General features: G+C 47.5%; 1 protein-coding gene across 2 annotated transcripts in view; it reads right to left on the reverse strand.

Moving 5' to 3' along the window:
• The window catches only part of prickle2b (prickle homolog 2b), a 63,943-nt gene that overhangs the window by 30,839 nt on the left and 18,692 nt on the right, over positions 1 to 14,412 (reverse strand). The window contains exon 1 of one of the 2 annotated variants that reach the window (XM_047024764.1): positions 6,262 to 6,460. The exons of the other annotated variant lie outside the window; for it this stretch is intronic. The gene's annotated coding sequence lies outside the window, so the exon portion shown is untranslated. Of the gene's footprint in view, positions 1 to 6,261; positions 6,461 to 14,412 lie in introns of those variants that run through there. 2 annotated transcript variants of the gene reach the window in all.

Here is a 14,412-nt window from a genome sequence, read left to right on the forward strand (position 1 = left end):
ACGCACCTCCCTACAACCACCTACTTACTGGTGCCAGTCCAGAACATGCTGATTGACACATGAGTATGGAATTCACAGGAGAGGTCTATTTCTGGGGCCGGCTGCTAATGGCCACACTTTCCCTGGTGAAACAGCCACAGCTCAGGTGGTGAGCAAAGGTTTGCTTTGGCTGCTCTCTGTGAAGCTCTGATGCTTTACTTTCTAATACAGAGCCAACTATTTGACTTGACTTTCACGGTCCAACAAGACCTGCCTCTCATGCAACTTCCTCGAGTGAAGTGACATACTTTCACTCCCTCCTCTCTTCCCTCCTTTCACACAGAGTAGCAACACGCTTGCACTGGTTGATGTGGTGTCTGATACATCGAAAAAGGACCATTTCAGCGTGTCTCGCACACAGCAGAAGCACTGTTTGTATGCTTCGACGCCTAACAGGATGACATGTCAGTGTTGGAGTGACAGAGACGGCCACAGTGGGCTGTGACTGGTTTAATCCACGCCAGAATCTACATGTGTTCTCCTCAGGAAAACCCCCCTCTCCTCTGTCACATGACTGTCAGGGTGAACAAAGGCCCGCTGATACACATCCACCCTTCTCGGAGGAGAAGCTTGGACAGGCATCCTGCAGACGAGTGTTGTGTGTGTGTGTGTTCTGTTCCATGGCGTGATGGAGCGAGGCCTTCCCTCTGCCAAGGCTGCGGTTTTCTCCAGCCAGAGGCAGACGAGCACAGATTCATTATGGCCTCATTCATCATCACCCTAGGGGACTGCTTGGCAGCGCACCCCATCTCTCTCTCTCTCTCTCTCTCTCTCTCTCTCTCTCTCTCTCTCTCTCTCTCTCTCTCTCTCTCTCTCTCTCTCTCTCTCTCTCTCTCTCTCTCTCTCTCTCTCTCTCTCTCTCTCCTCTCTCTCTCTCTCTCTCTCTCTCTCTCTGTCATAACCTTGTCTCTTGCTGTCTCTCCTCATACTAATCCTTTCTCCCTTACTGTGCATCTGTTCATCTCTGTGCACCAGCTCCTCCTGTAACCTGCGTCTCCTGGCTCACCCAGTTACAGTCTCCCAGGTCGGGTTTTGCCTGTCGGCTCGAGCCATCTCTCTATCAGTTGTGTTTTGAGTCGATCGATCACCGTTGTGGCAGACTCGGCCCCCCAAGCCCCCCCCAGGCCGGCCCCCCACTGTTCCTCCTGGCCTCCTTGCCAGTGCGTGCCTGCTGCGCTTCATGCACCTTGCCCGCTCTCTCTGGGATCTGGGGAGGCACTGGTGCGTGTGTATGTGTATATGGATGTTACTGTGTGTGTGTGTTTGAGCAGAGGGAGACAGCACTAAGCAGGCAAGGCCGGCTCGCTTGCCTTAGGGGTGTCGTGGCGGGCACCTGGTGACTTTCATGGGCGAGGAGGAGGGGGGGGGGGGGGGTGGGGGGGGGGGGTGCCCTGGTGCCCTGGTGTTGAACCCTGAGTCTCCTGTCTCTCACGTCATTGCAGCCCAGTTATGTCACACGCCACATTGTAGCCATTTACAGCCGGCACGAAAGGGGCCCTGGATACGTGCGGGCTCCAGTCTAAAAGACGGCCTCTCTCTGACGTCATGGATGCATCAGGAGGGCCCACCAGCAGGGTGAGGCCTCTACCTGCACATATGGAGAGCAGCAGGGTCATTACAGTGTTTACTGCCATCCTCCTCCCTCTTCCCATGTATTAAAGATGGCTTGACATTATAAACAGGGGATGAAAGAATGCGTTTCTAACCAGTCTGGGGCAGGGGTGCTGCTGAAGGAAAACTCCCATGTTCCCCGGCGGCAGAGCAGAATGCCACACAGATCTCCCCCTGGAGTCACAGAGCAGGTCCATCTTGCCTATAATGACAGTCTGGTGCTTGACACCGATTGTTGGTCCTCTATGGGAAAAAATGCATCTGCAATGCTTCACACGGATGGATTAGATGGCGAGAAGAGATGCAGGTCACGTGGTCCCTTCCTGACTTTTCAGCAGGACTCCCTCCCTGTGATTCCTGGCATGAGACCAGACCATGCCTCCAGACCCTGCCTCCAGACCAGGCCTCCAGACCCTGCCTCCAGACCATGCCTCCAGACCCTGCCTCCAGACCCTGCCTCCAGACCATGCCTCCAGACCCTGCCTCCAGACCCTGCCTCCAGACCAGGCCTCCAGACCCTGCCTCCAGACCCTGCCTCCAGACCATGCCTCCAGAACAGCCCCAGCTTGGCTGGTGATTGCAACACAAAGTAATGACCGTTCCCCAGCATACATGGCTAAAATATGTATAATGAAGCAATAACTCACCATGAACACACAATGGAGTCCTGGTGTTGTAAAAGACAGAAAAGAGCCAGTTTATGTTCTGTGAAAGAACCCCATCATGTGTGTGACCCGGTAGGAATGACTACCTATCCGTGACACGGATCAAACTGACAGTTATATAGTCCTAGTGGCAACCTCCCCCCCCCATCCCATTCATCCCGTTGAACAGGCCAGGCTAGCCTATACCAGAGAGCAGTCGTGCCTCTGGGACAGCACACCATGACCTGACCACATGACATTTGACACAGCAGCATTAACACATGACCCTGGACTCATGTGCTGGGGGCACTATGCCGACACAGCCTGACTCCATGTGACTAATGGAGGACCACGAGGACGTCCCTGTCAGCCAGACGTGTCTGGGACAAACCTGGAAAGAGACACTGGATTCTGGACGTGTAAAGAGCTGCTTCCACTTAGCTGTCTTTACGAGGGCCCTGATGGTGGTGAGAGTGGATATCCTGACACTGAACTGAACCACCATTCCTTTAATAAATCTGCCTTTTCCAGTTTTTTTTTTACAAAGAGGGTCAGAACATCACTTCCTACCCCTGTAATGGAGCTAAAAATACAATTCTTGAAGGGGTTCAGGCCTGGTCTTTTAAGCAAGATCATAGAATCCATTAAACCCAATTTTCCATCGTGAAACTTTCCAGAGTAAACTCATAAGTGAATGGAGAAGGAGAAGTGGTGCGTCTGCCCGCAGGGCCCTCTCTTCCAGAGTAAACATGACGGAAAATCATGGTGGCTAGTAAAACCCAATTAGCCCAGCGCTAATGCTGATGGGATGGCTCAGTTGTGTAGCCCATGCTTTAATTAACCCTCCCACAGGCATCGAAGGCTGCTCTCCAGCCAATGAAACTAAAATACATCTTTTCATGTCTTATGAAGATACGTAAGGACAGAAGAAGAACCTTTCTCAGCCAAACTAGGCTGAGAAACTTTGTCAACTTTTTACAACTATGTAGACAGGAAAGGAATCTGTCTGATGACTTATCAGACAGGGGGCCCCTCAACCAACCTAAACCTAGATCTGCTATCAAGGACGTCAATGAGTCACACTGAATGACATGATCACCACTGCGAAAAAGACAGCACAGACACATTCCTTTTTTCACTTTGGTCAGCACAATAGTTCCGATAACAAGGTAAAAGTGCATGAGGGCATTCAAGTTCATTTTGGTTCAGTTTGGAGCCCAACACGTCGCTAACAATGACTGGTTCACTCAAGAGTTGTTTAATGCCATTTTGAGATTTTGAAAAACAACATGTTTACGTAACTGCCATCAACTACATAACAACAAGTCATTGGTCACAGAGAAAGCTATTGTCCTGTCACAGTTTGACGTGATTTCCATACGATTTTATGATAATGTGTCGAATCCTATGGAACCTAATCTGTGGTAGCGGGTAAACAGTGTGTAAATGAGAGGGTAGTGTGATCTGTGGCTGGAGGGACATGGGCTGGGGGGAATGCAGCTCTGCTCACTGACAGACAGTGAGATGACATGGCCCTGAGCTGAGAGAAACACCGGCGGCTGCTTCTACTGGCATGCTTGTGGTCTACCTCACCACCCCATTAGTTTCACAGATTCTCATTTATTTTCCCTTCTTTTTCGTCCTCAGCTCCGACTCATTCGCTCCCCTTTGCCCTCCTGTCTCTTCCTCTTTCCCTTCCTCCTCCTCTTCTCCCTCTCCCTGTGGAACAGAGGAAGCAGGCCCTCGTGTTTGACGGACAGGGCCTGAGTGCAGTCATACCCCAGGACTGTATTATCAGGGAGCAGGCTTAGGAGCTGGTGAGTGGCAGGCTGGTTTGTTTTTACCTCTCCAGCAATCTCAAGGGGGGCAGGGTGTGTGTGTGTGTGTGTGTTATGCTAACAGTCAAGCTATCTTATAATGACTGCCTTGAGTACACAATAGACACTAATTAAAACGTGTTGGACATTTTTCATTTCAGTCGTTCTACAAGGTTATTCCTCATTCCAATCTCTTTCATGCCCTTCACAGAAACAACTCCTTGACATACGGTGTTTGATATGAGCTAGCAGGCTGGCTGACGCTTCAAGCTCCATTATCTTCACCAAGCTACAACTATTTGGTATGACATCATGGGGGAGTCATTAGTTTGACTCACTAGAGAGTGACATTTCCATATAGTGACTCCTGTCAGTAGAAAGAGACACACAAGTGTTTCGGAAGGGAAAGCAACATACATTTCTTGAACACAATTTCTGGGACAATAATAGTGGTCTGACAAGATACATATTGGAATAACTGGTGCGATAAAAACCATTTGAGGAAGCTCTGAGATGAAACGCCATTAGAGATTAAAATCGATCAGACTCATCAAAACCCTTGGCACTTACTTGCTGCCAGCCAGTTCCTGGGCATTGATTGCTTTGCAACATAAAAGCAGGAAACAGGCTTGACAGAGTCATTGATGAGGAGGGGGGGGGGGGGGGGGGGGGGAGACACAAGACCCACTCGGGTCTTGCACCCCCCCCACCCCCCCAGATCAATGGGCACTCAGCCAGAGGGAGCATCTACAGATCCACTCTGCGCCCCTCATCCATCCTTCACTTTCCCCCTCCCTCCCTCTCTCCTCCATCACTTCATCTCTGAGTTGAACAAATCCCTCATTTACTATCCTCCCCCCTAAGTGGGATTAGGAGGGAGGCTTTGCCTCTGTTTCATCAACAGCTCTGTGGAACTGGAGAGCAGGGTTAGACTAGAGCCACACCGTTCCAAAATCCTCATTTCACTGCTCTTTCTATGTCCAAAACAGTTCTACTGTTGGGGTGACTTTCCTGAGCCAAGATTCCTGTTCCACTGTGCAAAAAACAGCTCCCTCCAAAATCTGTCGACACCATAGTTATTTTGGGGGAAGCGTTAGCTGTGGGTGGACAGTGTGATAGTCCAGGTGCACTCGCTGTGGCCCGGGGAGACAGGAAGCAACTGGAAGGACAGGAAGAGCTGGGTGTGTCGGGGCAGGCCTGTTGTGTGTCTCACCGTATTCTTTCCCCTACTAGGTCAGTGCCACCCTCTAACACGAGGGTGCCATAAACACAGAGAGCGGCACGTCCATGTGGAATGCTCTCCACGATTTATGGACACACTCGCACGGACAATAAAGGGCTGCCGAGCCAGCTCTGTATCTCATAGTTATAAACTGTACTTTAACTTGTCATATCTGACATGATTTGAGGTATAGCACACAACACCGGCTGTAAGGAAAAATACCTGGCCTCCCTTGATATTTCCTGTAAAATATATTTACTGTACAAGATGGTGTAAGAAGTCCTTAACACTCACAGCTCTTCACATAGCTGGGAGACAATAGACAGCCTGCCCCTCCCGTCCCTTGCCGGAGCCCAATATAAGTGGTCGAGTTAAAAATAAAGAGGCAGGCATGTCACACAGCTGTGAGATGCAGGGAGATTTGTGTGCTGTCAGGCTACTTAAATCACAACAGCTGAGATGACAGGAGACAGCCCGGCGATACCCCCTCCTCCATATCTCTCTCTCTTTATCTCCCCCTCTTCGGCTCCCCCTCTTCTACGTGTTCTTATTTTTTACAATGCGTTTCATTCATCCTCCTTTCTTCCTCGCTCTTCTGTCTCTGTCATCTTGGTCTCTATGTCTCGAAGACATAGAGTACAATACATACACTTGGTACAATACCAAACTTGGTTGATCTACAAAGGAGCACTGACCAAAATAAATGACACTGTTCAGATTGAGGTTCGTGCATGCATAACCATGCACTGTAAAATCTCCCAAAATGTCATAACCAGACAGATATCTGTATAACTGTTAAAACCAAATTCAGGAACCTGTGCCAACAACACGCTTTAGGCCAACAACAGTGGTCTGTCTGTCTGTAAGTGCTTGGAAAAGGAAAAAGAATTAGGATCTACTGCTGAAAGAGTATGTAAAAGTTACTCACCACTGATCTGGGATAGAGGAACAGGCTCTAAACGGCAGCCCAAGGCGAACACAGCCTCTCCCTAATTGAAAAGGTCTGTTTCCTTCTCTCTGAAAAGCTGGCGAGGCGGGAGAGAGAGTGACATGTAGATGATAGTGTTGCTGAGACAGAGCCTGAGGTCTCTCTACTCTGCAACTGCTTGGCCAAGTGAGGGGATTTTGTGGAGAGAGAGAGAGAGAGGGTGGGGGGCTGGTAGCTAAGCAGAGCAAAGCTATCAGGGGTGATCACCAAGCTGGGAGCTGAGTGAGCAGTATCCTAAACCAAAATCTCCCTACCACCATTTGACCCACCCCATCTACATGAACGGTCGTCAGTCCTGAGCTGTAGCCAATCAAAGTTTAGCAAGCAAACCCTGATTAGAACTATTAGAGGTCTAGACACGATGGCTATAGCCAAACTTGATAACACATTTTTCCAGAGTGTTCTGAAGTTCAGCTTGGCTTTTACTGTTTTTGCCAAAATGTTATGCATTGAAAATGTACATTTATGCTAGATTTGTAACGGTTTGGTTTCCTCCTACCCACAGCCAAGTTCAATCTATGAGGCAAAAGGAAGTTTAATGTTGAGCATGACAGCAGAGCAAAAACCTCAAGGACCGTCAAGGAATCTTCCTCTTTGAACTTCAGTCCATCTCCCCACAGTACTGTACTGTATGAAAACATCTGGAAGAACACTTCCTACAGGACCAACTCTGTTAGTAACTGATTTACCTGCAGAGAGAGGGGGACATCTTAAATCACTCTAGATCGGGTGTGACCTCGCTATGGGCCTCTAGATGCCGAACCTACACCATCCTATTCCAGAGACGTCCGCCATCCTCATCAAGCCTCCTCCCATCCTGTCAATCACGTGTCACATAAATACAGTAACAGAAGATCAAGGAGAGCGTGTGAAAACAGACAGGAGTAATCTATCACAGAGCAGTCAGAGTGGGGTTTCGGGACCTGGCCACTGTGGTGTTGTGGGTAAAACCCGATCCTCTCCACAGCAACACTGCACTGTACACCTACTGTTCCAGAGATGGTAGCAGGCTAGACTCACTCCCATGAATCAGTTTGGAGCTGAGTGGTGGACCAGAGACAGTAGATACAGTCCCTGACAAAGGTGAGCCCGTGTGTTGTTCGTAAACATTAAGCCATCAAATCCAGGAACACATGTGCCCAACAATACACACACACACAGTACACATGCTGTATGCATACTGTACACACACATGGAAAACAATGCCAGCTTTGGCAGCTCAAATAATTCCCAAGCTGTCTGCATGCCTTTTAACATGAATCCATGAGAGCAGGACCAGGCATGGAGCCATGCTCACCCTCAAGAATGTCTCATGAGTCTATTTCTGCTACTATGGAGACCACATGGCAAAATCATTATTAATACATGGTACAGGGGGCTATCTAACGCCAGAAGTATGTCTACACTCAAGCTGCGTTGCCTGAGTCAATTCCTAAGATTTGTTGTTCTAAAATTCATGTACTAGTATTACTAATCTTATTGTATGGTTGAGTGTTGCACTTTTTAGAAATATGAATTCATGAGAGCTGCGATTGAGTGAAGACTCCTTCCTTCCTCCACCTCCACCCCTCCATCCTTCTATCCCAGTGCACGGGGGGAGTTTAACATGAGCACTCCCTCTCTTTCTTCAGGACTACATTATGTGATCAATCAATCCCACAGTCCCACTGAGAGAGGGAATCCTGGGACAACAGAGGAGACAGCGAGAGACACGAGGAGGAGAGGTAGAAGAGACAGTGGGGAAAAGGAGAGAAGGGAGAAGAGACAGACAGACAGACATTGAGAGAAATCCAGAAGGTTAGCTCCTTCTCCGTACACCTGCTAGTTCTCCATATTGCCTGTCATGGATGTACAATCCTGTCTCTCCTACTGTCTTTGATCTGGTCTTTGTGTTCTAAAGTAAAGAGGGCTGGCAATGGTAATTGAGGGTGATGAAGAAAAGGGCACAGAAAGGCTTAGTTGCCATGCCTACCCATCTGAATCAATTTCCACTTGGTAGTCATGCTGAGGAACGAGCAAGAAAGAAAAAAGACTGTGGCACGTAAGGAGGGCTGCTGCTATTACGGTCATTTCATCTGTCTGAGGTGCATTGTGTATCATGCTGAATATGGGCTCTGACATCTTACACACTTAATAGAGCCATCATGATCAAAAAGGGTGCTTCTGGTGAGCTGGCGATGCTCTTTAAATTCACAATCCAAAGCTTTTACCAAGATGGGTAGTTGGCATATATACCACAGAGAAAGAGGGAAGAAAAGGTCTAGAGGCAAGAATAAGTCAGAGATTGTATCATGAGGTGACATTTTACTTGACAATGTAACATTACAAGAACCCCAAAACTTCCTTGTGGAACTCCTACTAAAGCCAAGAATGGGGACAGGAGTCCAGATTAAGTGGTAACCACACATACATCCTAATCCTGGGATTATTATGGGCTAGCGATGTCAGCGGACCAACTTATTACCATGTCTCCTCTTTCCCTCAGGAGAGCAGAGGCGTGCCCAGGACCACAAACTGACCTTCAGCCAAGACAGAGATGGAGAGAGAAGCAAGACAGTGCTCCCCTCCTCTCCTACGCTGGCAGAGGGCCCTCTGGCAGGGTATGTGGTCTCCATGGTGCTGGAAGCAGTATAGCACATACACATCACACACACAAGTCAGATGAGGAGACGTCAAGGTTAAACAGCACACAAACTTCAGAGTTTCAGTGGAATGGGTTTGGTTTGTACCAAGTGTGAGAAGCTACAAGACGTAAGACAGACAAATCATGCAGGGAAAGAACACGCAGAGATCGGTATGGTTTGAAACCGGAGAACCAACGAGACCTGATGAACTACAGTTTTCACTTTTGGTTGCGTTTATGAGGAGCACTCGAGAGATTCATGTCCTTAGTGAGTTTCATGGCACGCCTCTCCCAGAGTCCTCAGCTTCTCGAGACCCACATGTTTTATTAGAAGGTTCTGACATTTCAGCCGTTAGACTGAAAATGGCCACAAACAGGGGATTGGGATCAGAGCAAGGGGTCACGTCATTGCTACAGATGTCATTCCCCTTTCGTGGCCATCTCTGCCCTACATCCAACCATCTCTGCCCTACATCCAACCATCTCTGCCCTACATCCAACCCCTTGGAGACCTTGTGTCTCAAGGGAAGGGTTACACATGAAATCCAGCTTTTGGCATTACATGTCTATCACATACGTGTCTATCAAAGCCTTAGCCAGAGCGGGGAGATCACCCAGGAGAGAGGTAAGGAGAGAGAGGCGAGGCCTCCAGAGGGTTAACGTGTGTGAGAAGGAGACACTGAAAAGGTTAGAAGGACAGACAATAAGACTGAAAGAGGTTTAGAGGCTGAGGGGAAAATAATTGGAATTGATTAGCAGGAGAAAGAGAATGAGACAATTGGAAGGTGAGAGGATGAGAGAGTTAAGAGAATGGGAGGATGACAAGGTAGGAGGAGGATAGGATGAGACGGAGAGAGGGTGAGACTGTCGAAGTGAGTCAGGTTCCCGGCAGCGCATTGCATCAGAGCCCATCTGGAAGACCTCTTCAGCGGGAGTCAAGCAGACCACAGAATGTACCCCATCACAGCTGAATCACACATGCATAAGTGCACATCCACACACACTCACACACACACACACACACACACACACACACACACACACACACACACACACATACACACACGGGTGTGTGATTACAGACAGTCCATCTGCAGTAGATTTACTTGATGTCCATGCTGTGCTTCATCATTGCAACATCCTTTATTATGGGGCTGAGAGAGAGACCAACTCCCTGACAAGGTTCACACACACCCCCACCACACGCCCCCACCACACGGCCCCACCACACTGAGGTGAAATGATCCTCACAGTCATCGACCCCTCCCAAACCAGGAACACAGATTGGGCTGTGACCTGGCTGAACTCTGGTTAGTCTGTTTGGTTTATCTGCGTGTGGGGTTGATGTGTGTATGGGTGTTGTATTAGGGGTGGTGAGCAGGAATGGACTGTTTGTGTGTCATCACTGTGGGGTAGTCCTGAGCAACACCTTTGGAACCTGCCCTGAGGGAACCATGATAAAAGGCTCAGAACATCTGAGAGGTCCCCCATCAGCGTGCAGTAGGAAAAGGAACATAAGCACTTCCATGATAGAATCAAGACCAGAACATTTCAAAAGTGATTGCCCAAGACTCATTTGCTTGGTTTTTGGTTGTGTATGTTGATGTGTGTGTGTGTGTGTGTGTTTGTGTGTGTGAGTGTGTGAATGTGTGTGTGTGGTTTGTTATGAGCTGTGGTTGCACTTCAAGCCGCGAAGAGCCTAACAATGTGTCTTGTTGTCCTATGAGATCCTGGGGCTGTAAACAAGCTGAATACTTTTCCTGCTCACCAGTAAGCACATCTGAGTTCAGCCAAACAAAACTGTCCAGACCTCATCCCACATGATAGACAACACATGCACTCCCCCGCTCTCATTACAAAGCAGTCGCCTCCAGCCCCCTTCACTAGAAAAGCCCAAACAAAGCCAAGGCAAAATGGTCAGGGAGCAACAAATTACAAATTCCACATTTTTATGACGGCTTCACACCGACTGTCTGATGTCGTTTCCGTGGCCTCCCATTCAGGCTCGCTGGAGTGGATCCAAACTGCCGCGTGGCCCCAGCCCAACGACAGCTGAGGTCCCCCCTGCCCCCGCCCACAAAGACCCCCACCCTCAGTCACTAGGGACCTTTTCTCTGGGTGATGCAGTGACACAATCAATCAGGAGATATTGCATCTATTGACAGGCTCCAGAAGAGCCCTCTGCTTGACGGCCGCTGTGTCCGTTCCCTCTGTTCTCCTCTGCCTTGCTCGCCCCTCTGTCCCCTCTACCGCTGCTCCCTTCATCTTCCCCCTTTCATCCTCACTTTGTATGCGTGCATCTCTTCTCCACCTCAATCACATCTCTACCCCCAGTTTTTCATTTTTGGGTCATCTGTTTAATACACACACACACACAAACACACATCATTGATCCTCACCACTAAACTAATCAGACATTGCAAAATGGTTCATTCCTTAGGGGGAGGTTGTGCATAGGGCTCATGAATATTTCATTTATTATGATACTCTTTTTCTCTATGAATAATGCAGTGCTTGTAAAGAAGAGAGTAGGATGAGGGACCAAAAGTATTTAAGGCTAAAAATGAATGAAGCCAGTAAGAGTATGTGCCACCACAGTAGAATACTGGACAAGAGACACCGCAGAAGCCGTGACAGAGAGCTGCTGTCATAAACCTGCGTGGGTCAATTGGTGAGCATTAACTGGACAGGAAGCAAGGGTTTTAAAGTGTCCTACAAATGAAGATGGAGGGAGCTGGACATGATCACAAGGAAGGAGACAGGACAATAAGCTACCTGACAGCAACGTGTAAACTTCATGTAGCCGGCGTCGGCTCCCCTCCCAGTTCCACATGAGCGATTTTTATCCCCCTCAAAGGCTCAATTCCTTTCTCCAATCTCACTGCCTCTCTCTCACCCCTCCATCCCCCAGTCCTTCCATCCAGATGCACAACGTACAAGAATATACCGGAGATGCATTTCCATGTGCCACTTGGGACGTCGCAAATCCAATTCCACACAAACAGATGTCATATATCAACCTCCGTACAAGAAAGCCAAAAAGCCTTCAGAAGGAGAGAGGAGGAGGAAGAAAGGAAGAAACAGTAGTGGAGCGAGCAGGGCGGGCGAGAGAGAGGTGACGGGCGAGAGAGAGGTGACGGGCGAGAGAGAGGTGAGACAGTCTTCCCTCTATTCTTTGGGGCAGAAGAAGGAGAGGGAAAAGAAACAGTTCACAGACAGCCTTTGTCGTGAAATGAAGGTCACACAACCTCAAACACTCTTGTTAACACACAGACAAACACACTAACATTCTTTCTCACACCAGTACCCTCACTCTCATACATACACACACACACACACACACACACACACACACTAACACTCTCTCTCACACCAGTACCCTCACTCTTATACACACACAAAATCCCAGGAGATTATGATTTGATAAAAAAACAACAAGAGTGTGGTCACTAATTTGACCAAGCTACTGTATCCCCCTCCCCCACTACTCTGTTCACAATCCAACAATCATCCATCCTTTCTTTCCCACCATCCATGCCTCCCCCAACCCAAACTCAACCCCCCATTATACTTCACATAAAAACAATACCGAAAGAAATTTGCAGTGAATTCAATCATTTTCCAGTGAACTCAATCACTTTGCCACTGAAATGTTTTTACATTTACATTTAGTCATTTAGCAGACGCTCTTATCCAGAGCGACTTACAGTAAGTACAGGGACATTCCCCCCGAGGCAAGTAGGGTGAAGTGCCTTGCCCAAGGACACAACGTCATTTGCCACGGCTGGGAATCGATCTGGCAACCTTCAGATTACTAGTCCGATTCCCTAACCGCTTAGCCATCTGACTCTTTTTCAGTCATGCTTACATTTTCAAGTGTATAAATAGAACGTGGCATAATAAGCGGTTGTCAGGTGAGCGCATTATAAGCTGCTGGTGCCGACCTCTACTTGTCAGTCACAGAACAAAGAGCTGACTAAAATGGCTGAATGTCATAAATCTAAGAGTTTAGCATGAAGGAAGTTAATGCATATATAAGTCTGGTTTGACAGGCTGAAGGAGTGGAACTGCCTCTAGTTGCCATGGGATGTATTGTATTGGTAAACAGCAATCAACAAGCTGATTTTTAATTCTCTCATCAAGCCAACATGTTGTACAGTATTTACCACCGTACCGTGTATTTCAAGGACATCTCACTGCACTAACTTTCTCACAGTATTTCTCTTTCTGACAATGTCTCTCTCTCTCTGTCCTGATGTCCCATCCATGTCCAAGCCTCTACAGACAGGGTTTATAGATTCTATTAACCTCATTCCCTGATAGCTACTATGGCACCAGAAACAGAGAGAGAAAAATTGCAACTTCTACTGACCTGATGCTGATGAAAGTTGGAGATGTGGAAAATAGGAATTCTCAGAGCGATACTTTGGAAAGGTCAGTTTACTTTAGCACAGTGCTTATTGTACTGAAACATTTTTTAATTAAGAAGAAATAACCAGAAACCAGTGTAAACAAACATGATTGACTAAACACATGAATACCCTGCCCCACTATTTAATAGGCAATTTAATAGGAACAATTGACTATACACTTTTGTATGGTTTGACAATGGATAAGGAAAATGCTTTGAGCTCAGGGGCGGATCTAAACATTTCCACCTGGGGTAGAAAGGGGTACTTGTGGGGTGGCAAGGCATAGAGGGACGTTGTCACCCAGTGTCACCATGAATTATTATAAAACTGTAGTTTAAATAATGGCAATAATAATTGTAATATTATTGAATTAAATGTACTATAATGTAGATGTAAAAAAGTATATTTTAGCATGGGAGATAGCAGCTGCCAACTCTTGGGTCTGCCAGACCTGGGACCTAAATCAACTGCAATGAATGCTTTCAAAGTACAGTTTGATCAGTACCAAAATTCAAAAATAGGACTAAATAAAGATCCTTGACAAAACATTCCAAATGTGGTCAATTAGAGTCCGTTAAAGTTATAGTCTGTCACACACAGAGCAATCGCTCTGTTGTTTCTAGCTAGTTCCACGCTGGTGATGCAAGGACTTTTTGGATATTTTTTTTTATTTTTTATAGTGTGTTAACAATAATGTGTTCATGTTTTGGTCATTGTTGCGGTTGTGAAATGTGGGTTAGTTTGTGTGTTGAGGACAGTGTTGGAACATCTTGGCTAGAGCTTCCATAACTGAATAAATAAAGTCGTGGGGATGAATGGCTTCCTCTGAGATATAAACTACAGACTCTTACCATCACAAAGTTTTCATTCACTACACATTAATGGCTAGTTAGCCAACTAGTGATAGCTAACGCAAGCGTGTTTTTGGTACATTTTGTCAGGATTAGTCTGGGCTGGACCTCTCAGCCACCATCACTGAGACCAGTAGGCCCAACCTGGACTGCATTACTGAGACCAGCAAGCCCAACCTGGACTGCATCATTGAGACCAGCAAGC

This window comes from Hypomesus transpacificus, chromosome 9, assembly GCF_021917145.1.
Source record: "Hypomesus transpacificus isolate Combined female chromosome 9, fHypTra1, whole genome shotgun sequence".
NCBI classification, from domain to species: domain Eukaryota; kingdom Metazoa; phylum Chordata; class Actinopteri; order Osmeriformes; family Osmeridae; genus Hypomesus; species Hypomesus transpacificus.